This window comes from Megascapheus bottae, unplaced genomic scaffold (assembly GCF_031878675.1).
Source record: "Megascapheus bottae isolate mThoBot1 unplaced genomic scaffold, mThoBot2.hap1 HAP1_SCAFFOLD_154, whole genome shotgun sequence".
Taxonomy (NCBI): Eukaryota; Metazoa; Chordata; class Mammalia; order Rodentia; family Geomyidae; genus Megascapheus; species Megascapheus bottae.
Window position 1 is genome coordinate 126893 of NW_028327569.1, and position 22869 is coordinate 149761.

General features: G+C 37.9%; 1 pseudogene across 1 annotated transcript in view; it reads left to right on the plus strand.

Annotated features, from left to right (window-relative positions):
• Positions 1-3274: 3274 nt before the first annotated feature.
• LOC150039631 (PDZ and LIM domain protein 3-like) overlaps positions 3275-22869 on the plus strand; it is a 31290-nt pseudogene continuing 11695 nt past the window's right edge. Inside the window, exons 1-4 of the transcript XR_016534299.1 lie at positions 3275-3488; positions 13728-13879; positions 15658-15742; positions 22700-22767. The product of XR_016534299.1 is annotated as a PDZ and LIM domain protein 3-like (transcript). The remainder of the gene's footprint in view (positions 3489-13727; positions 13880-15657; positions 15743-22699; positions 22768-22869) is intronic.

Here is a 22869-nt window from a genome sequence, read left to right on the forward strand (position 1 = left end):
CCTTTCCTCAGAAATCACAGTCTCTTTCAGCTCATTTTATTAGTAACTTAAGAGTCAAACACCTATGCAACTTCAAGACATTGCCATCTCTTATGTAGGCACTGTTTGTGTGTTTTTTTTTAACTATCTCACACCCATAGCCACAGGTTCTGCTATAACTTCAAAATATTGATTCAATCCCTGGTCTAAATAAGTATATCCAATTTATACATCCAATTACTTCTATCACTAATAAAATAACAGCAAGTGTTTCTAGGTATTTGTATGTGCCAGGCACAGTTCTGGGTATCTGGTACATAATTTACAACCATGTAGATGCCAGTTATTCTTGTGCCTATTTTTAACATTTCTTAAATTACTTATAATTAACATATAGTAGTCATTCATATAGAGTGCCATAAGACATTATAATATATGTTTGTAATATGGAGTGATCAAATCCATATCCATCATCTCAAATATTTATCTCCGAGAGTCTCAATTATATCTATAATCCTAGCTACATGATAAGTGCAGACAGGGGCATGATAGTCTTAGAGTAGTTCTGGACAAAATCAGAAGATACTACCTGAAAAATAACTAAAGCAAAAAAAGTCAGAATGTAGCGCAAATAGTAGAGTACCTACCTATCAAGGTCAAGACCTTGAATTCAAACCCATTACCACCAAAAAAAGGGAAATGGAGGTGGTGAGGAGTTAGGAAAGAAATTAATGAATCACAGGGTAAAACAATCTCTTTGAGAGCAGTACCCAAACCAAAGCAGGAATCTCAAGACTCCACAGGACTCAGCCAATGTTTGTGCCCCTCGCCAGTCCCTAAAAACATCAGCTCTCCTGTCCTCCCTGGCAGTCTTCTCTGAGCACCTTCCCAGTGTGCTCGGAACTTAGGATAGGGCGCACTGTTCATTTTGTGCCCCAGACTTCCTTGCTTTCTATAACTCTTAAGAACCTAACAAGTATATTGAAGTTATATTGAGGTTCTATGAATATTGTCTAAATCTAAATGCTAAAATGACCAGCAAAAGGGTGAACTAAAAGAATCATTTAACCAACTAGAGACCCAGTTTGTTCATTTTAGAACAATTGATAGGACAATTACGCAATGTCAAATAACTTGCCTGGGTTTTTGTTGTTGTTGTTCCTAATTGGGCTGGAGTGTGTGTGTGTGTGTGTGTGTGTGTGTGTGTGTGTGTGTGTGTGTGTGTGTGTGTGTGTGTCTGTGTGTGTGTGTCTGTGTGTCTGTGTGTTTACCAGGGCAGACATAGCCAACCAATGACTGACAGGAGAAATGTGTTTTTCAATAATAGAGTCAATCCAAACAGATGAAATAAACAAGAATATGGCAGACTATTCCCTCATTGGAACTTGTCTGCATGCAACTAAGTGCCCATCCTGGTTCCTTGATTTACATTTCCCCAGACAGGTTCCTTTGTTTACAGCTTCCTGAATCCACCTTCTCTTTTCTCTATCAGACTTTAAAATGCATCCATACACACTGCTCTCCTCTGGTCCAATATGGCTCTGTCCTATTGGGCATGTATTCTAAACTTTCCTTCCTGGGTTTTCAAAGCCTTTCATCCTTGCCCCCCTCCTTGGGAATCACAGCATCCTGACTCATAGCACCAGAAATACATGCTTGCACTCTGAGAGGACACAAGGACACTATTTGGAGACTCTCCTGACCTTTCCTCCTTCCACCAGCATATGCTAGATTCCGGGCAGACCTGGATTTTGGAAATCAGTTCTCTACTATTTGGTAGCTATATGATCTTTTACACGTTGTTCACCTTCTGAGCAATTTTTAAAAATGAGACTAATTCTAGCAGCAATATGGAGGACTCCTGAGGATGAACTATGACCACAGATGTGAAGCAGTCGTGATCCCCAGGCACTCAATGGTATCTGTCTTTTCCCTTTTCTCAAGGATTTCCTCCCATGCCGGGCTCTCCAAGTCCTTTTTATTCACACTGCCTGAGCATTCTCACTGTGGCTATAGCTTCCACACACAGCTATTTCAACTCCTAGGTTACTGTTGCATCACCTCCCACAGGTAGAGAGATCCAATGTAAGAAAGGTGACAATTGCTTTACTCAAAATTATTTAAATGTATATTTTGAATATATCTACATGTCCCACTGATGGCTCACGTCTGTAATCCTACATACTCATGAGGCTGAAATCTGAAGATTCTTGTTTGAAACCAATCCAAGTTTTAAAAAAAAATGTCTGTGATACTCTTACCATCAACTAACCAGCAAAAAGTCTGAAGTGAATGTGTGACTCAACTAGTAGAGCACCAGCCTTGAAAAAGCCAAGCAAGAGCAGAAGGCCCTGAGTCCAAGCTCAGTACACACACACACACACACACACACACACACACACACACACACTTGAATTTATTTAAAAGTACACAAATAGAAACGGAAATCACAGATTCAAACATATGCATGAACACATACATATAGAGATATCTCTCTATCTGTATATACATGTATATAAATATATATATATATATATATATATATATATATGTTTTTTGTTTCCCCAGTCCTGGGACTTGAACTCAAGGCCTGGGTGCTGTCCCTGAACTTCTACAGCTTGAACCACAGCACCACTTCCAGCTTTTTCTGAAGTAGTTTATTGGAGATAGGAGTCTCACAGACTTTTCTACCCAGGCTGGCTTCAAACCATGATCTTCAAATCTCAGCCTCCTGAATAGCTAGGATTACAGACTAGGATTACAAACGTAAGCCACCAACCTCTGACTTCTATACATATATTTTAATGGCAAAAAAAAAATAATTGCTATTTCTTGAGCACCTTTGCTATGCCAGGTACTATGCAGATGTAGCTTGTTTCTCACATAATTCTCCCAGGAATTCTATGGAATAATCACTGTACAGTAGTCACTGATTTTACAGAGGAGGAAACGCAAGACTTCAAGTGACTTCACCCAAGCCGTACAGCCAGTAAGCTAAAATCACACACACTCAAACGGCTAAATAATGACCACCTACGATGGGCCAGCGGGCTTGCTTTAACTGAAAGCCTGCACCCTGTAGGTCGATCGCTTTTCAACTTCCAGAAAAAGTGCTGTGCTGAGCTGGGAGGAGAAGAGACACAGGACAGGTGTAACTTCCAGGCGAGGATGGGAGCTGTAACCCGAAGCCTCCTGGGGCCGGGCGGCCCGCAGCGTCTGGGCTGTGAACTCCCCGGGGCCCGCGCGTCTCGCACTTCCAAAGTTGGAACTCTCCGGGGAGGGGGGGGCGGGGCGGGCAGGAATAAAGCTCCCCAGCCGCCCCCCACCGCCAGCCGGAGCTGAGTGGGGTGTCCCGTCAGGGGACACGTGCGGTGTGCAGAGCCTCCCCTCGCTGAGCGCCCCCGGCAAAAGGCACCATGCCCCAGAACGTGGTGCTCCCGGGCCCCGCGCCCTGGGGCTTCAGACTGTCGGGGGGCATAGACTTCAACCAGCCTCTGGTCATCCCCAGGGTAGGTGCTCCCCATTCTTCACTGTGGCTACAAGTTCAGGACCGTGGGGTTCCTCGGGAGGGAGCTGCGACCGCCTCTGGACAGGGGATTGGACGGGCGGGGGGCGCCCCGGAATGCGCGCAGGGCGGTGCGCGGCTGGGTCCTGGGCTACTGGGCCCCTGGCAAGTGGCTGAGAAGTCAACCGACAGGGCTGGGGTGTCGTCGCGTCCCTGGCACCCGTCTTCCTCCAGGAACAGACGGGGTACCCCGTGGGAGGGAGAGTCTGGGTGAAAACTGGAGCGCTCTGCTGTTCCAGAGTTGGCTAAGTTGGCACTGCTCATATCGCTTCAGACGGGGAAAATATTGCTAATGTGTACTCCTGGGTTTCTAGGCATTTGGAATAAATATTTTTCCCAAGCTGGGAACTTGGCTGAGGAATCGTTATCTATAATTCAAACAACGAAGATAACTTTAGGTAGTTTACCCGAGGGCAAGTACCACAGATGAATAACTCTTTAAAAAAAAAAAAAAACTTTGATACCAAAGTCAAACTTTCCCTTCATGTTGCCTGAAGCTCTGCCCAATGGAGAAAAAAAAAATAAGTAAAAACTTTCCTCTCCCATCAGAAAATTTCCAGAATTAATTCTAAAGCATTATTCGGTATGGTTGATATTTTTCTAATATGAATTTTTTAAGCAACAGAAATAATCATCAATGAGCTCTCATGTATAAAGCATTTTAAGGTTAATTTAAAGTCATAAACTGTTAAAGCATTGTACTTTTATTCTCCAAATGTAACATTTGGATTTTTTTCCCTTACTGTTCATGCTGTATTTTATAAACATATGCTTTATAAGCTGATCACTTACAGATTTCTAACAATGACATACCTTTTAAATTTTTCTATTTGCATTTGTCTACAACATTAGGGAACCAATGTCCTTTGTAAAATATTTTAAAAACACTTAACATACAGATGCATACAGTGGACCATTTTAAGCTTTGTTCTACATTTTTCCAGAACATATAAACACATCTGACATATGTTTTTATGTCAGACATAAAAACTTAACATACCCCCCAAATCGTTCTTAAGTAAACTAGGCAGAACATGCTTCTGTGATCTGGGCCAAGTGATTCCTTTTATAGATTTCCCAAAGAAAACAGTCTCCATTATCTCTGCTAAGAAATATGTTTCGTTTATGGAGTACTGCCTTCATTTGCTTATATTAAATGAAGTAAGCTCTTGAGTAATAACAAAGAATAAATCATATTTAGATTAAATCCTACAGAAATAAGTAAAACCTTTTAGGGAATTTGTAAAAGAAATATTTTGCTTTTATAGGTAACATGACTGTATCATTTATTCTTGGATTTTTGAGTTGTTGACATTATAAACAGTGTTTAAGGCATAACTTACATCTGCAGAGAGACAACAGAAGCTATTGTTAAGTGATCATTATTATCTGAAAAGCCAATTCTGTCTTGAATTTCTTACTCTTAACTAGTTTGTGCCATAAACGTTGACACTTGTTTTAATAACAGTGCATGACTAGACATGATTATTTTGTGTGAGTCTGGTTTTTTCAGTTATTTTTAACTCCAGGATATCAGGTTAAGCTTAAATGTTTTGTATCCCCCACATACCTAAAACCATGCATATGGTGGATTTATGGTAAATAAATGCAGGTACTTTCTCTTGGCCTTGTATTCCTTAGGAACACCTGGTTAAGAATACTTGCATTGAAGTTATAAGAGAACTCAGAATTATTTGGGGTAAAAAAAAATCCTAAGACGTATTACTTTAAAACAACCCAGGTGATTATTAGACTTATCTGATAATTTTATATTATTTTAGAGGTGAATAAGGTTATATATATGTTGTTATATTAACTCGCTTCAGTCTCACAATAATTCTATACAAGGTCTAGTAGGTTCACCTTTTGAAGGTGAGAACTAGGAGTCATTAGCCTACCAATAATTGCATGGATTGTATACAATATCAGCCTGCTCCCCATCCTGTATTCTGAAGTTCACACATGTAGGCCAAAAAAAAAATCTACTTTCTGCTCAGATATTTCTAAACAGCTCTTTTATACCATCCATAGTTTCACTACCATTTTTTAACCAACCTATTTTTCCTAAGTTCACACCCAGACATTTGTTTCCCCGCTTCCATTTACCTGGCGTATCTTTACCATTCATCTTTGAAGTACAGATTTGCCCATCTCTCTCTTTAAAAAAAAAATTGAATTTGTGATCTTTGGCAGGGCACTTACAGCTTTTCATCTTCAATCCTTACTTTATTTCTTTCCCTCCATCTTCCTTCTCTCCCTTTTACTTCTCTCTGTCTCTCTCTCTGTCTCTGTGTCTGTCTGTCTCTGTGTCTGTCTGTCTCTGTGTCTGTCTGTCTCTGTGTCTGTCTGTCTGTCTGTCTGTCTCTCTCTCTCTCTCTCTCTCTCTCTCTCTCTCTCTCTCTCTCTCTCTCTCTCTCTCTCTCTCCCTCTTCCTCTCCATACATGGCCAACAGCGCTGTTGTTCGGAGCTGCTTCAATTTCCTTCGCATGCTTTGCTTCTAACATGTGTCTCTCTCCCCAGAGTTGCTTTGGCTGCCATAGCCCCACTAATCTCTATCATAGTCCCCAATCTTTCTAGTAATGGTCATCTCATGGGCTGAGGAGCTTTCCCCTCTCCTATCGCCATCCCTTGTTCCACAGACGTTGAAGCATATCAAGGTCCTGAGAGCAGAAACTTTCTGCTTTGTGGGAGATGTATGCCTGGCACAGTAGCTACTGCATTGTGAACACAGACTATAATATGATTGACTCAGCTTGTCACTTTTTATGTAATTCTATATGCCAAAAATATTTCATAATAAGGATGAAGGAAAATCTATTTTAGAAAATCATAGACAAAATGAAATACCAGTCTTCATACATAACATCAAAACATTCTGTAAGGACCAGGAGTGTGGCCTAGTGGTAGAGTACTTGCCAAGCATGCACTAAGCCCTGGGTTCAATTCCTCCGTACCATATACACGGAAAAAGCCAAAAGTGGTACTATGGCTCAATTGGTAGAGCTCTAGCCTGAAGAAAGCCCAAGGACAGTGCTCTGGCCCTGAGTTCAAGCCCAGGACTAGCAAAAAAATTCTGTGAGATAGATTTCTTGAAGTCAAGTAAATTATTTATGTCCTATAAACTACTCCTCTCCTCTTCTCTTCTCTCCTGTGCTATGTTCTTCTCTTCTCCTCTTTTATCTTTTCCTACCCTACATACAATAAGCCAATGCACATGGCAGATGGTCCCAGTTAACAATGGTGCTACTTCCACTGATGTGAAAGTGACAGTGCATCAGTTTAAGCCATCCTTGGAATTTTAAGTTTGGGTTGTTTCCTGTGTCAAAATAAATGCTATACTGATCTGTCTTGGTGCTATTCTGAGAGTCAAACATTCGATCACCAGAGCAACAGCTAAGACTCTATTCTGTACGGCAGTGCTATAATTTATAATGTTTAATAGTTAGGCCTACTAAATATTTAATAAAGAACTTGGTGTTTATCAGGACATAACTCTATTAGGTACCAGGGGTTATCTGAATATCACTGCCCCTAGACAATGAGGCTCCATCCAGAGTTTGTGACAAACATAACTCTCTCCATAAACTTGAAATTGCAGTTTACCAAATTAAAACAGTCCCTGCACTATAACTACTCACAAACCCATGGAGGTGAAGCTGTATCATTTTACAAAACACATATATCAGGCCAGGCATGATGGAATATACCTGCACATCCCAGGCACTCAAGAGGCAGAGAGTGTAGAGTCATATTGTAAAGGTGAGCTCCAACAAAAAGTTAACACAGTATCTGAAAACAAAACAACTAAAAGTGAAGGGAACTATGACATGGTTCAAGTGATTCAGTGTTTGGGCAAGCATTGTATCTAATGGAAAGATCTGAGTTTAATCTCTGGTGTGCATGAATGCATTACACACACACACACACACACACACACACACACACACTCACTGTTCAAAAGGCAGGTAAAGCCAGGTACCAGTGGGTCACACATTTAATCCTAGCTATAAAGTTGAGATCTGCAGAATCACGGTTCAGAAACGTCTGTAAGATTCCATCTCCAAAATTACTAGCAAAAAGCTGGGATGGAGGCATTTGCTCAAGCCCACAAGTTTATGAGTTTAAACCCCAGTACCAGCAAAAGCAGTGCATGGGGAGGGAGGGAAAATCTACCAGCAATGACTAACAGTCTCTTAGCCACAGGAGTGCCATATGCTTTGTGCAAGGTAAAATTTAATCTTTGTCAGCTCAGTATAAAGGAAAAAGTGGTTTTTCAAACATCATCTATAATTATCCTAAGTATTTCATAGAAAAATGTTTAAGATTTACATTTTTCAGTGGACTTCTTTCATTTGTCTTTTAAGTTGATCCCAAGGAGTATCTCTGTAAGGTTCTTAAACCATCCAGAAAAATGGATCTACTCACACAGACAAGTTATATATTATTTACTTTACATGACAAAGTGAGTACATTCTCTGATGACAGTATGCCTTTCTTACCCAATTTCTTCTTCCTCCTTTCACTCAGTCCTCCTTCACCTCAGAGCACACCCTGGAACAAGGTTATTGTAACAGGCAGTGCTAAGTGGGTCCTGAATATTAACCTAGACACTGTTCATGTATTCTTTATTTTGCAGGCTTTACCACAGAAAAAAATATTGTTTTAATATAAGCTACATTTGAAATCTGAACTTTTAGAAAGGAATGCTTCTTTTGAAGTCAGTCCTTTTCCAGGTTAAAGCAAATGTGGCAGCAGGATTGGTTTGAATTTAAAAATAAAAGAAAAATGTATACAATTGTGCAAGCAAAGATTATTTCTGCGTGGAAGTGCTGGTTTATGTATTCACAATATTCATATAAATATCTACTATGTGTATAATAACCTAGATGTGAAAGGTACTTCATGGGCACAATTATAATTTAGAAGGATTTCTGTTCTCTGCTTAATAATTGCATACTTCAAGTAGAAAAGGTAGGTCATGTACATAAACTATAATGATACAATCTGTCCAGGATTCCACAAGAAAAGTATGGCCAAAGAGGAGACAGGATAAAGCAGGATAAAGGAAAGAGAGAGAGAGAGAGAGAGAGAGAGAGAGAGAGAGAGAGAGAGAGAGAGAGAGAGAGAGAGAGAGAGAGGGAGAGAGAGAGAGAGAGAGAGAGAGAAGGCCTAAGCTATAAAGCTACAAAGTCAGTCCTAAGAGAGAATTTTTACTGGATGTCTAATCCTAAGCAAGTTTCTTACACTTATTCAAAATCATTTTTCTCATACTAAAATCAAGGTTATTGTTTTCATGCTTAAGGATTAAATGAAATAATAGTCACCAGATGTAGCAGTCAAAGAATAGTTCTTATGCCAGCCACACATGAGGAATCCCAGATAACTTTTGAATTTGCATGCCCAGGTGCATGCAGGGATGGTGTTATAACTGACATGGATATGCTTCTAGAAACATCTACTGCAACCAGGTGCCAGAGAGCTTCAGCTGCCAGGGAAGCCATGTCAAGTTTATTTGACAGGTGATAGCTTATGATGTTTATTTGATCAGTGTTCTCAGTGCTGCTCTTCAGTACATACATTCTCTGCTCTATAATTTTGACCATTTTCAGTTTTTCCACTGAATTGTTATTTCACTATGTTTCCCAGGCTTGGATTGAACCGCTGTATGCAGGGAGGTTCCTCTCAGCCTCTTGAGTGGCTAGGCCCACAGATCTCTCTATACCATGGGCTTAGTTCCATATTTAGTCTTAATATCAACATCATAACAGAGGCTTACATTTGGTTCTCCTGTGTTTTTCTCACAGTAAGAAAAGCATAATATATGCATCATTTTGTTTTGAATTAGTATTTTTTCCAAATTGGCCCAAGTAATAATTTAATGTGAATAATAGAAATCATTGAAGGCAGCTGTTGACACAAAGTCCCTGGCCCTTCTCCCATAGATTCAAACTCTTGATCCCAGACATCTGGAATGGAATGGAGTCTTTATATTCAACAAAGAGCTCTTATAATATACTAATTATGATGTCAGACTACTATAAAAATAATAGTAAATAATAAAGTGATGCTTGGAAGTAATAGGTTCTTAAGTTTAAACAAATGGCTTCACTTATTAAAAGAGGCCAATTTAGTAGTCATTTCCTGATCAACAACCTAGTGGAAATACAAAATTAAGAAAAAGTAAAGGCATCCTGTTTTCTCGTTCTCATATCCCCGTCTACATGTTTTTCTCTTCCTCTTTGTCCATTTGCGGAGACCCAAAAACAGCGATTCTGCAGTTGAGTACAAATTCAGGAGTGATTCTAGCCATTGCTGTCCTACTTAGTATCTGAAAGCCTAGTAACATAGTTAGTTAACTGCTCTCTACTAACCAGAAAGCCAAAAGTTATTCAGACACCACTCCTCATTCTCTATATCCACACTATCTGTCTGAGCAATACTATGAGGGGAAAAAAAGACTTTGTTAATGTAACATTTTGTATGACTAGGAAACATTATTCTTAACTTTTGTTAAGAATGCTAAGACATTTTAGTAATCTTGAATATTTGATATATTTAAATAAGTCATCTAATGCTTTTCAGCATGTAAGTTCAATGTCTGTTACTTAGGCATTCTCTGAGTTCTAATAACTGTGTAAATGTGCACATCTACAAACAACTCTACCTTTTGCTCCTCCTAACCAAAGCTAAAATAAATAAATAAATGAATAAATAAAGTTAAGCTTTTCCACGTCAGGAATGGGTGTTGGATAACTCAAATCCACTCGAGTGTATTAGTGAAGCTTTAAAAAGCTTTAAGAGTGTACACATTAGACCACATTTCCTTGTGTTTTAACCCAGAGACAAGCACCCTTGCCTTAAAAGTTTAAAAATAGTTAATACTGACTTTGACATAGTATATCTAGAGAAAACTCAAAGTTTAAGGTTATGTTTATCTTTCCACATTTTCCTGGGGATGGAAACTTTTGTTCTTCAGATAGATTTGGGTCTGAGAGAACTAAATGGAAAGCAGTTCCAAAATACTTCCCAGAGGCAAAGATGTAACAAACACAACTTGTCATCACCCGGCTTTTATCTACTGTCCCTGCTGGGAAATCATGAGCTGATCACAGAAATTAAACGGGTCAATCTTTCACTGATGACACTGCAAGATTTAAGTATTATTTATTGAGATTAACGTGGAACCCCTAGATCTGCAAAGTAAAATAAGATAACTGGAATAGAAGCAAATAGAGTTTTAAAAAAGATGAATTCATGACTGATAATTAAGAACAATGCAGTTTATTCTGGGAACAGCTTGAGATTTAAGTCAAGTCTTATTGACTTTAAATATTGGGACTCTTTGTTTTCTGAGCTATGATATAAATAGACTGGAGTGTACACCCTAAATTTTTAGACATATACAATGCTCCTTGACTTATGGTAGAATTAAATCCCAGTAAAGTCATCGTATTAATAAAATGGCTCAAGTAACAGGGATTATCTGCCTAGCAACCATGAGACCATGTGTTTTGCCCCACTAATGCCTCTCCAAAATATAGTTCGTATATTTATCTTACCAAATATCACATCATAGTTTCACAACACAGTATCCTATAAGGTATTCATTGTTTAGGCTACTGATCATGTGACTGACTGGAAGCTGTTGTTTTCTTCTAATACCCATCAACAAAAGAGAAAAAATGGGACTGGGAGTTTGGCCTAGTGGTTAAAGTGCTTGCCTAGCATGCATGAAGACCCGGGATCAATTCCTCAGTACCACATACATAGAAAAAAGCCGGAAGTGGTGCTGAGGCTCAAGTGGTAGAGCTCTAGCCTTGAGAAAATCCAAGGACAGTGCTCAGGCCCTGAGCTCAAGCCCAGGACTGGCCAAAAAAAAAAGAGAGAAAAAATCACTATTCAGGAAAAGGTCAGAATTCAAATTACAGTCTATGTAGACTATACCTTAGAATCTAACAAGAAAAACTGAGAGTAAGTACAGCAATCAAGAGAATTACTAATTTTAACAGCATATTTTACATCCCAAGTAGTTCATATTTTCTCTTTTTAAACATTTAAAATACCAAAAGCCATATTTTCTCAAAACCCTTAACTGTTCTTTTTACCTCCTCCTTTCAAATATACCATCAATAGGGGTTTCTTGTAGGCGGCAATGAAGTGAATCTTCCCTTTTCCCTAATTCAGCAATCTGTGTTTTTAAGTTGCGCTGATGTGGCTCAATTAAAATCTACCAGCTTGTGTTCTGTTTATTCCCTCTGTTCTCCATGGAGAAGACCCAATGAGTAAATACACACCTCCCTTGTGTTGGTAGTTCTCAGGATCTATACATTCACATTAACTCACAATCAACCTTTAACAATTCATTGTTTTAGCTGAATTTTTTAAAATATCTAACATGAGGCTACCTATTCCTCTGTTGAAGATGACCCCACGCTCAAGACAGGCTTCTAGCCTGCTGTTACAGATCCCTGAAGAGTCCACGAAAAGTCATAAATATATATATATATATATATATATATATAGTCAGGCTTCTTGCTCATTCAAGAGTAAATCTTTCTTTATATTTGTATACTTTATACCCTTCATTCAGGATGTTCTAACACAGCACCATAGACTGGGTGGGTTACACACAGCAGAAAGTTATTCCTTGCAGTAGCAACATGACTGGGACTGAGGTTAAGATTCCACATGGTCCAAGAACAACAGAGTTCTCCTCAGGCTCTCTTTTTCTTTTTTTTCATATATTTTTATTGTAATTAATAGAAGGATTACATTATATTTGCCAGATAGACGGTGCATTACTTCACATACATTGATACACTTTCTGGAGTCTTGGTCCCCATTTCCCTTCCCCCACCCCAGCGCCTTATCTTGTTTTCCTCCCTTCCCTATCTGACTTTAAATAACCAAATATGCACATATACAATATATCAGATAACCAGGAGAAATACTGTAACAATATGAGATAACCAGGGGACAGCAAAAGGGATGAGAGATAACATAGTACATTAAGGACAACAATCACTCCTTATATGGCTTTTGTTTCTATATCCTGGAGGTCCTTTCATTTAGTGTCATACTATATGGCCTTGTGAATCTACGTTTTGTTCTATTGTAAATCTCTGCTAGGAGAGCCCAAGGTTTCTACTGATTGTGACAAATGAGGGAAACCATTGAGCCTATGTTCCTTTGAGTCTAGCTTTCTTCACTTAATATGATTCTTTCTAAGTCTTTCCATTTCCTTGCAAATGGGGCAATCTCATTCTTTCTGACAGCAGCATAGAATTCCATTGTGTATACATACTGCATCTTGTTGATCTACTCATCAAGTGAAGGGTATCTGGGTTGGTTCCATATCTTTGCTATGGTAAATAGTGCTGCAATGAACATTGTTGTGCTAGTGGATTTAGTATGTCCTTGTTTCTGGATGGTTGGGTAAATGCCAAGTAGTGGAATTGCTGGGCCATAGGGGAGTTCTATGTTTCGTCTTTTGAGGAACTGCCATACTGCTTTCCATAGTGGTTGAATGAGTTTGCACTCCCACCAACAGTGTAGTAGTGATCCCTCCTGGCCACATCCCCTCCAGCATCTGTTGTTATTAGACCAGGCTCTCTTTTTCAAAAGGTATTAATCTTGTTCATATGGGCACCATACTTCTGACCTCATCACCTCCCAAAAGCCCCAGTTCCAAACACCATCTCTTGACGGGTTAAGATGTAACATGTGAGTGTGGGTAAAGCCACATTTGGTTCATTGTACTCAAGTGAATTTTAAAAATGGTAATTATCAGAATGCAAAATCACCTTTAACTCAAATATGCAAGTTGCGTAAATATAATAAGACATCATTTCCAAACAGAAAATTCTGGAACAACAACAAAAATCCTTGTTAATTATTTCTTCAAAGCAAACTAACAAAAATATTCAGAGAAGAAGTTTTACAATAGGTATTTTGAATAACAGAAAAGCAATAGTAGATAAATGTAATTTGTAAGTGATACAATTGTTGAGCATGGTAATAAAACGGAACTAACATGACTGATCAGCTAATAATTATCTTAGGTTTAAGATGTCCTGCATCATGAAGCTTAAAAAACATTCTTAGACTAAAATATAAATGTCAGGCACAAAATTGAAGGTATTTCCAGATGTTGTTTTGAAATTATGTCTTGATTTCTTCTAGATAACTCCAGGAAGCAAAGCAGCAGCTGCCAATCTGTGTCCTGGAGATGTTATCCTGGCTATTGATGGCTTTGGCACAGAGTCCATGACACACGCTGATGCACAGGACAGAATTAAGGCAGCAGCCCACCAGCTGTGTCTCAAAATTGACAGGTGTTCTTGGAGTTGTGGTGATAAAACTTGATCTATTTGGGGAAAGAGCCTGAACTAGCATTACAAACAATGCCCTCTTCCTCATCAGAATTGGGATAGGGTCTACGGCTCTGATGGGCTTCTTTATATATTGGCTACTTTATTCTGATCTTCACTAAAATCAGCTAGCAGAGTAGACATGGATTGGATAAGCCAATCTGAAATACAGTTTTTTTGGAATGTCAAAATAATCAAAGAGGCCAAACAAAATTTTTCTCCCTATAGTACTCTAGTTGGTTAATTATGAAAAATAGACATTGGACACCTATAAATACTGAAGAGAATGGCCCATTGCCGTGCTCTTTTCATGATGGCATAGAATGAAATGGAATGTAGAGATGCAACTAAAACAATCAAACCAGGAGTTTGGCCTAGTGGTAGAGTGCTTTCCTAGCATGCCCAAAGACCCAGTTTCAATTTCTCTGTTCACATGCATAGTACAAAGCCAGAGATGGTGTTGTGGCTCAAGTGGTAGAGCTCTAGCCTTGAGAAAGCCCAAGGACAGTACTCAGGCCCTGTGTTCAAGGCCCAGGACTTGCAAAAACAAAAAATCTCTTAGTGGTGCTGTCTCTCAACATGGTATAGTGCTAGCCTTGAGCTGAAGAGCTCAGGGACAGTGCCCAGGCCCAGAGTTCAAGCCCCAAAACTGACTCCAAAAAAATCTCTAGACTCACCAAGATGTCAGTATATTAAAACTGGTTATTAATATTATAGGTGCTGTCTTCTGGATGAAATGTTTGTTTTGTTTTCTTGTGCTCATCCTGAGGCTTTATCTCATGGCTTAAGAGATTCTCCTGAGCTTTTTTGTTCAGAGCTAATGCTCTACCTCTTGAGCCAAACTCCATTTTTGCTTTTTATTGACTAATTAGAGATAGGAGTCTCACAGATTTTCCTGGCCCAGTTGGCTTCCAACTGCAATCCTCAGATCTGAGCCTCCTAAATAGCTAGGATTACAGTGTGAAGCACCAGTACCCAGCTTGTTTTCTATTTTTGCATAGATAACAACCAGAAGAATAGTATAAGGTGGGAAGTACACGTGCATATGGATGTTAAATACTGAGATAATGCTAATTCTTCCCTCCCCCATAAGATATTCTTACCAAAATCCCAATTGGAATCTGAACCATGTGAAAATAACCGTTGATTTTAATGGTTATCTGCGTGTGATTACACTGTTGATACAGTAGCTGTACATGTTTGAGGTAGAAAAATCTCAATCTGTTAGCTATTCTACCAGTGTCCTGGGATGTAAGAGTCTCTTCCTATGTCAGCATAATATTGTGCCTCCCCTAAGATGATACTAGGTCTCAGATGCTCAAGGAGAGTTAAAAACAGCTCAGTTCTTTGAGGCCAATAGTAAATCCATCTTTATGTCTCCTCCCTGTTTTCTGGGATGGCTTGAGTAGAAAGAGAGGAAGGAGGGAGACATAGTTTATCACCTAGTATCTTCAAGATATGCCTCCAGAAACTCCCTGTTCTGGTGATTCCCACATGCTTTGGGAATCCTGCTCTTTCTTTACATCACACAACACACTACAGTTGGCCTTCGTCTACTCTAGATTCCCTAAATGGAATCTAATTGGATGGGAAAGTAGAAAATAGTAAGCAAAAAATATTACTCTTGCTTCACACCCATAAGGGCTGCTAGTATTTTCACAATCACAATGGGAAATTAAAGGATACTAGATGTAGAACTTCCACTTGAACTGGACATTTACACACTTTGTTTGATTTTTCAGAGCAGAAACTCGCTTATGGTCTCCACAGGTAGCAGAAGATGGGAGAGCTCATCATTTCAAAATCAACTTAGAAGCAGAACCATAGGTATGAATGTTACCATAAGTGATGTCCACTCACCTTATAATCCCTTTCTGATGATGGGGATGCAGTCAAGAGAGAAAATGCCAATGCAAAAATTAGAACAATCACCTAATGAAGTAGTGATCTGCCTTTGCTCTCTAAGATTAATCCATGTGATCCCTGCTTTCTTAGATGAAGAAAAAGAAAAGGCAGTAGCACCATGACTCTTTCCTGTAATCCCAGATACTTGAGAGGTGAAGATGAGGAAGACTGCAATTTGACACAAAAGAGTGTCAAAATATATTTCAGTGAATAAATGGGCATGATAGGGCATGCTTGTCATTCCAGCTATGTGGGAAGTTAAAGGTAGGAAGATTAAGATCCAAGATGAACAAGGATCCAGGCAAAAGACACAAGACCTTGTAAAAAAAATAGCTAAAACAAAAAAGAGCTAGATGGTATTGGCTCAAATGCCATAGTGCCTGTCTGCGTTTAAACTCCTGTACCAAGAAAGATAAAGATAGGAAAAAGGAAAGTAGACCTAGGTGAATATTCTGATAAAAGATAAGTATATTTTCATAAGGAAGAATTTGGTTGGAGCTATAGAATTAGCTTTTTGTTGCATCTTATAATGAACTTAACGCCACATGAGGTAATCTATGAAGTTTATGTTGTTAATGCAAAACAAAATTGGTTTCATATTTGTAACAGGTGTCTCTAATCTTATACTTATTTCAAACTTCAAAGCTTTGAGGTCCTCACATAGATCTTATCTTTACATCTTTCTTTAGTTATCAGTTTGGCATTATATAATTAAGTTTATCTTAGAAAAGGGATTTAAATTGCATTATATTGCTATTCCGCCAGTGCAGAGGACTTTCCCTTGATGAAACTGCCACAAGCTAAATTCATCTAATAATCTGATGTTTATCTGATAGGTTTACTTTCAGAAAGTCCAAATAGACTGCAATTAAACCTCACTTGTGATATACTCTGAAAAATCTAAGAACAGGATTTAGGAAGCTCTACTCAGAAACTCACAAAGCTTAAAATGAATTTAATATCCCTATAATCTCCTATAAATTGGCTAGATAGTTGAACATGTCATTTATATATATATATCATATAGATAGATAGATAGATATAGTTAGAGAGAGAGGGAAGGAGGGAGGGAGGTGAGCTGAAAGCATATTTGTCATTTATGCTTCAGTAACAGGCTTCCTTTCAGGATCATTATCTCCTGAGTTGATCTTCCATGCCTTGCATTTGAATCCATAATCCTCTTGTTCCTTCTGGATGACACAGATGTAGTACTACATAAGTACAAGTGTCTCAGAAGGCTTCTCAATGATTTAAATAAATCAGTATAAGCAAAGAACTTGACATATGGAATTGTTCATAGTAAAATATGTCTTGTCTGTCATCATTACTGAGAGTCCCCATTCAGGTTCAGGCTGTGGACAAAAAGCTCCCTCAACTTTCTTGTCAGTGTGGTAGGAAAGTCAGTCAAAGCTTCCACAAGAGAAATATCTTATGTGCTCTTTAGAGAGAAAGAGGTTGCAAGATTCTTATCCCATTATTTTTCCCTTGTGATACTAGAGCTTTAACACATGGTTTGGTGCTTTTACTAAGCTTTTTCATTCATGGCCAGATTGCTACCAGTTGAACCAGGCCTGCAGTACACATTTTTACTGGTTAATTGGAGATATTTTCATAGACATTTCTGCCTGAGTTGGCCTTCAACAACGATCCTCAGATCTCAACCTTCTAAATAAGTAGATTACAAGTATGAGCCACCAGTGCCTGAAAAGGGGGAGTAAGGGGAAGGAGAAGGGAGGGAGGGAGAGAAGGGAATAAGAAATTGAGTTCCTTATGCACACATTCATTTGTTGGCCAAATTCTACGCTATATTTTTCAATATACAGCACACATCCAAACGTGTACTTCACCTTCTTGGAATTTTTTTGCCTAATTTTTAAGCCTTGTTTCATCAGTAAAAGATGATAGGACCTAGCTGACAGAGGATTCCCTAAGGATCCTCAATCTCCTCTCCCATCCTGGCATGTTGGTGATCCAGAAACCATTTATTAAAGCATAGATAGCTATTTATTCAAGCTTGAGCTATTATAAAAGTCTGTGCTTTTGCTAATATCTCTCCAGAATTGGAGCTTAAGGGTAACTTCTCTTTGGCTAATCAGTGAACATTCATTTTTAACAGTGATTGTTCTAAGAATTGGATTTTCAGACCTAATCCTGATTTTAAATACACTGGTCTCTTTTCAGTTGAGTATTAGTTCATATGTCTTGCATTTTGAGGTTAGAAACATGAATATTTATGACACTACAAATGACAAAAAAGGAAATGAAATTTCTTTTTGCTAAAGGTGAAGATTAGGTTAAGAACTAAAGAAGCCAGTCAGAAGGAGTCTTTAAAAATTCCACTAGCTTGAGTCATGCCTAATTCTTCCTGGCATCCTCTTGGAGAGGCCTGTGTTTGAAGGGCTCAAGATAAGAACAATTTCCGCCCTTTTCCTGGTGAACCAAATGATTTTTATTCCTTATGGAGACTCTTAGGCCAGATTCCTTCATGGCCAGTTCATATAATGTAATGCTTCAGGACTGGCATTTTGAAAATGAAATGATCTACTTAGAACATAGAGAAATTTTCTTTTAACAAAGTACACACTTGTCTCCCCGCCTTGTACAACTATTTGAAGATAATGAAAAAATAATTAAAAAGAAATAAAAAGAAAATGCTAGATCTTTTAAGAATATTACACAGTTGTAATCTTTGCAATATGTATAATCAACTGTAAAAAAAAAGAAAACTAAGTCATGGTTAGTTGTTTTTTAAACAGTATAAAGTTAAGCAAAGAGATATCTTTTCTTTGAATGGGAATTCTGAAAATACAACAGTCTTTTGAACAATGGAAGTCTATCCATTCAAGAAATAAATAGATTAGTAATAAAATGCCAATGAGTAATACAATGCTTGAGCTCTTATTTCTCTACCCAAGTCACACTTTCATCCAAAGAATTCTGACTTTTGCTTCAGAATAAAATATTCACAGTAGCTGTAATCCTAGCTACTCAGGAAGCTGAGATTTGAGGATCTAAGTTCAAAGCCAACCCAAGCAGGAAAGTCTGTCATATCTTTCTCTCCAGTCAAACACCAGAAGGTCATAAGTCAGGCTATAGCTCAAATGACAGAACACTAGCCTTGAACAAAAAGCTCAGGGACAGTGTCTAGGCTCTGAGTTCAAGCCCTAGAATCAGAATCAAAACTAAATATTATATATGCATATATACACATTTTGTTTCCTAGTATCTAAATCCAACCTTAATAAAATGTTAGTGGATATATTTTTGGCATTTTTCTCTATCCATAAGTATAGGCCTTGACTTTTTAATAAATATAGTAACAATTGATAATAAATTTTAATACTAAATTTTCTGTTTCACTATGCTATTGTTAAAGAGTTAACTTTTGTGTTTTTATAGATTCAGACTTAAGTTGTAGCTCAAAAAGGACATTAGAAGTTGTTTAGATCATTTCTCAACAACTGAATAAATTCCTTTCACAGCATTGCTCTAGAATAAGGGTATGTTTATTTTTCAAATAAACTGTTTTCTCCATTTTAGTTTAATGGCAGATGGATGACTCAAAATATAAGGTGGCTACCACTGTAGGAAAATGCTTTTCAGAAACAAAAATGGTTGAGCAGGAAGAGAGCTGTCTCCATTTCTGTATAAACGACTGACTCCTCCTTACAAAGTTTATAATAAAAGCATACTTACTTGGGCAGTCACAATTTATTTTCATAAAATCAACTTGAGATTGCAGTGTTTTGAAAAGTAGAAGGCAGCCTGCACAGAACAAATTTCATAACTGCCATTTCCCCAGCCTTTTATCCCAGCAAGCTATGGGAACACTTGAAACACATCATTGGAGAAAATAAAATGATTTCAAGGGTGACTTTATTTTGCATTTGAAAAGTAAACAGGTGGGGCTGGAATGTTTGTAAGTTTCAAGCCTGCTGAAATAGAAAATGTCTTCACTGGGCCTTGATGAAATAAATGTCCATTCATATAACTTTATTTCTATTATTTCCCTGACATTTTTATGTGAAAAAATATAGACAGCAGGGAAATAAGAGAAAAAAATAAATTGTATGGAAAAAACTTATTCTTTTAAATGGAATTGGTAATAAATCATCATTTATGCCCAACTTCATGTAGGAAAAATGAAGGTGAATTGTTTTTGAACACTGTCATTGTTGAGGTCATTTCAAGGACTTAGGAAATGGACAGTCAGGGACCATATTTTCCCTGTGTTGTCAAAGCTCCATCAAATTCACTGGTTTTTACCCTGGCTGTCCTGCCATTTCATTCCTTCAAGATATTAGTCCTTACAATAAGCTCCTAACATTTAAAATAACTATTTTAAATGGTCAAATTAACTTGAATGATTACTTTTTGGAATCCAGAGAGATAGTATTATTTGATGATTTGGAGTCTGTCTGCGAAGAATAAACAAGAGCTAGATTGTCTTAGCTGCTATATAAATTTTTAAACTGGATTTTTAAAGAGGTTTCCCATGCTTTTCTGAGAAAGTGTAAAGGAATGAAAATAGAACAGCAAACTTCTAATGGGTTTTGTCTTTTCATTCTGTGTACAATACACAATGATGCGAAGCTTGGCTAGAACATTGCCTCCCAGTACTATACTTGTTTACCTCTGGTGCATACAATTCACTGTGCTTTGGGGAATGATTCTCGAAGCCAATAAACTAATGCTTTGCAAAGCCTAAACAAAAATGTTTTAAGCCCAGTAGAAGATAGATGGAACTGATCTTTTTTTTAGCATATTACTCAGTTGTGACCTTGGTAATGTATATAACCAAAACTAAAAATGGCAAAGTGAATGCTTGGAGTCAATTAACTTATGGGCTGTTATTGAGAAGTCCTAGTAGAGATTACTAATACATAAATGTGGGCAGAGAACTTCATTTATAGAATAATCACTATCCATACTTATTCATTATTTTAAGGCAAAGATAAAATAAAGGCAGAGATTTTTTCCCATAAAGCCACCATGGTAACTAATTACTGTCCATTCAATTGTGTTTACCAAGATTTGCAGTCATGCTTTGGTAGGGGAAAAAAAAGCTAAGCTCCACAAACTTCAAGTGGTTCTTTCCTGCTTGATTCACACTTTAATTAGCTTGAAAATTTATAATCCACCAACACTAGATTAGGCAATTAGCTTCCTGTGTTCTTTTGTATCAGAAATAGTTGCAAATCCCTAAATCATGGCCATTTCTGTTACTTATAATTTCATATTTCCACCTCACTTTTTTCATGCTCTAATAATGGCTAATCATTATGGCCAAGTGCAAAATAGAGCCAATGCAAACTCATTATTAAATCAACTAAAAACAATCTCATGGTGCCACTATGTTGATGTTGGGCTGCAAATCTTTTCTCCTGTTCAGTAGTTCAAAACTGGAACATTTCCACATCTCCATGTGGTTGTTACAGCCACTCTGCTGCCTAATAGAAACAGCAATAATGCTTTATGCCAGCTCCTCTGCAGAGAGACACTTTCATACTGGAAACAAATCAAATGAACAAAAGAGCAGTCAGTTCAGTTGCACAACAGAAGCATAGGCTAGAATGTTTGGGGAAGTGAATTGGTTAACATCTAGGTTAGTATTCCCTGCAGGTTTCTTCTGTTGCCTACAATACAAAATTAAGATTTAATAGCTTTACAAAACTATACATGTGTTTTAAACTCAAACATATTATTCCTATACTAAAAATACAAAAATAGATTTCACATTGTTCTAGTATGTTTCAAACTCAGAGTCTAGGTCTTTGCTGTGTGATCTTGTACCCCAAGAAACAAAGTAAAAAATCCTCTTTAACTCAGACTTGCTGCTATAACTCACTTTCTGACATCAGCTCAGCATTCCTGCAAGGGGAGATAACCCCAAGAGCTTTTGTTAAGCAAGTATGAGGCTCTGGGTTCAAGTCCTAGCACCACACATATAAAAAAGAGAAGATATTAATAGAATATGAAGCATATGTGATTCCTAAATAAGAAAAAATTAAGTCTACTAATAGTTTTCTCACTAAAAAATCACAATTCTTAACACAAAAAACTTTCAGTATTAAAAAGCCACTAGAAAGTGGATGAACAAGTTAGAAGGGGCTAGCAAGATATACAAGTGTTTAGCTATGTTATATTATCTTTTAAAATGGCCCCTCTCTATGCATGGTAAGCTATGGCACGTAATTTCAGAGAGATGATAGAAAGATTTATCCCCATCTCCTCCTGTAACCATTCTATCCATCGCAAAGCAAGTAAAAATGCCTTCATTAACAACAGCAATTCCTTGAGTGTCGCTCACTAATGGCTTTGTGTGCATTCTGTGGCTGTGTGTTTTGTCTGCCATGTACAGGAATTCAAACCCATTGGTACTGCTCACAAAAGAAGGGCCCAGCCTTTTGTTGCAGCTGCAAACATTGATGACAAAAGACAGGTAGTGAGCGCTTCCTATAACTCACCAATTGGGCTCTATTCAACCAGCAATATCCAAGATGCACTCCACGGACAGCTGCGAGGTCTCATTCCTAGTTCACCTCAAAAGTAAGTATTTGGGTTCTCAGTTGTCATGGCAATGTTCTTGATGGTGATAAAATACTTTATCTTCTTTCCCAAAGGCCAACTTTTGTGGTTTACTTTTTGCTTTCCCCAAAACACTATAGGTTTTTATTTTTGAAGACCACCTTTACAGCTCATTTGCCTGTTTCTAAACAGTGAACAGACAGTAAAGAAACGTCTCTGGTTCCATCATTACACTTCTTAGTGCTCAATTTTGATGATAAATATTACTCTGTGGACAATTATCATTCACCTAATCTTATCCAAATATATCTCTTCCACTGAGGGACTTTTTTTAACCCTTTGTTTTCACAGGACATGAACTACTTTGAACACAAGCACAATATTCGGTCCAAACCTTTCATAATCCCAGGCCATAGCAGGTCATAAAACTGAGATTGTGGAGTTTGAAGTGCATGCCCTTTTTAAAGAATCCTTACTAATCAAAAGTAACCATTAGATGTTTGTAGTGACTTTTCTCTTTT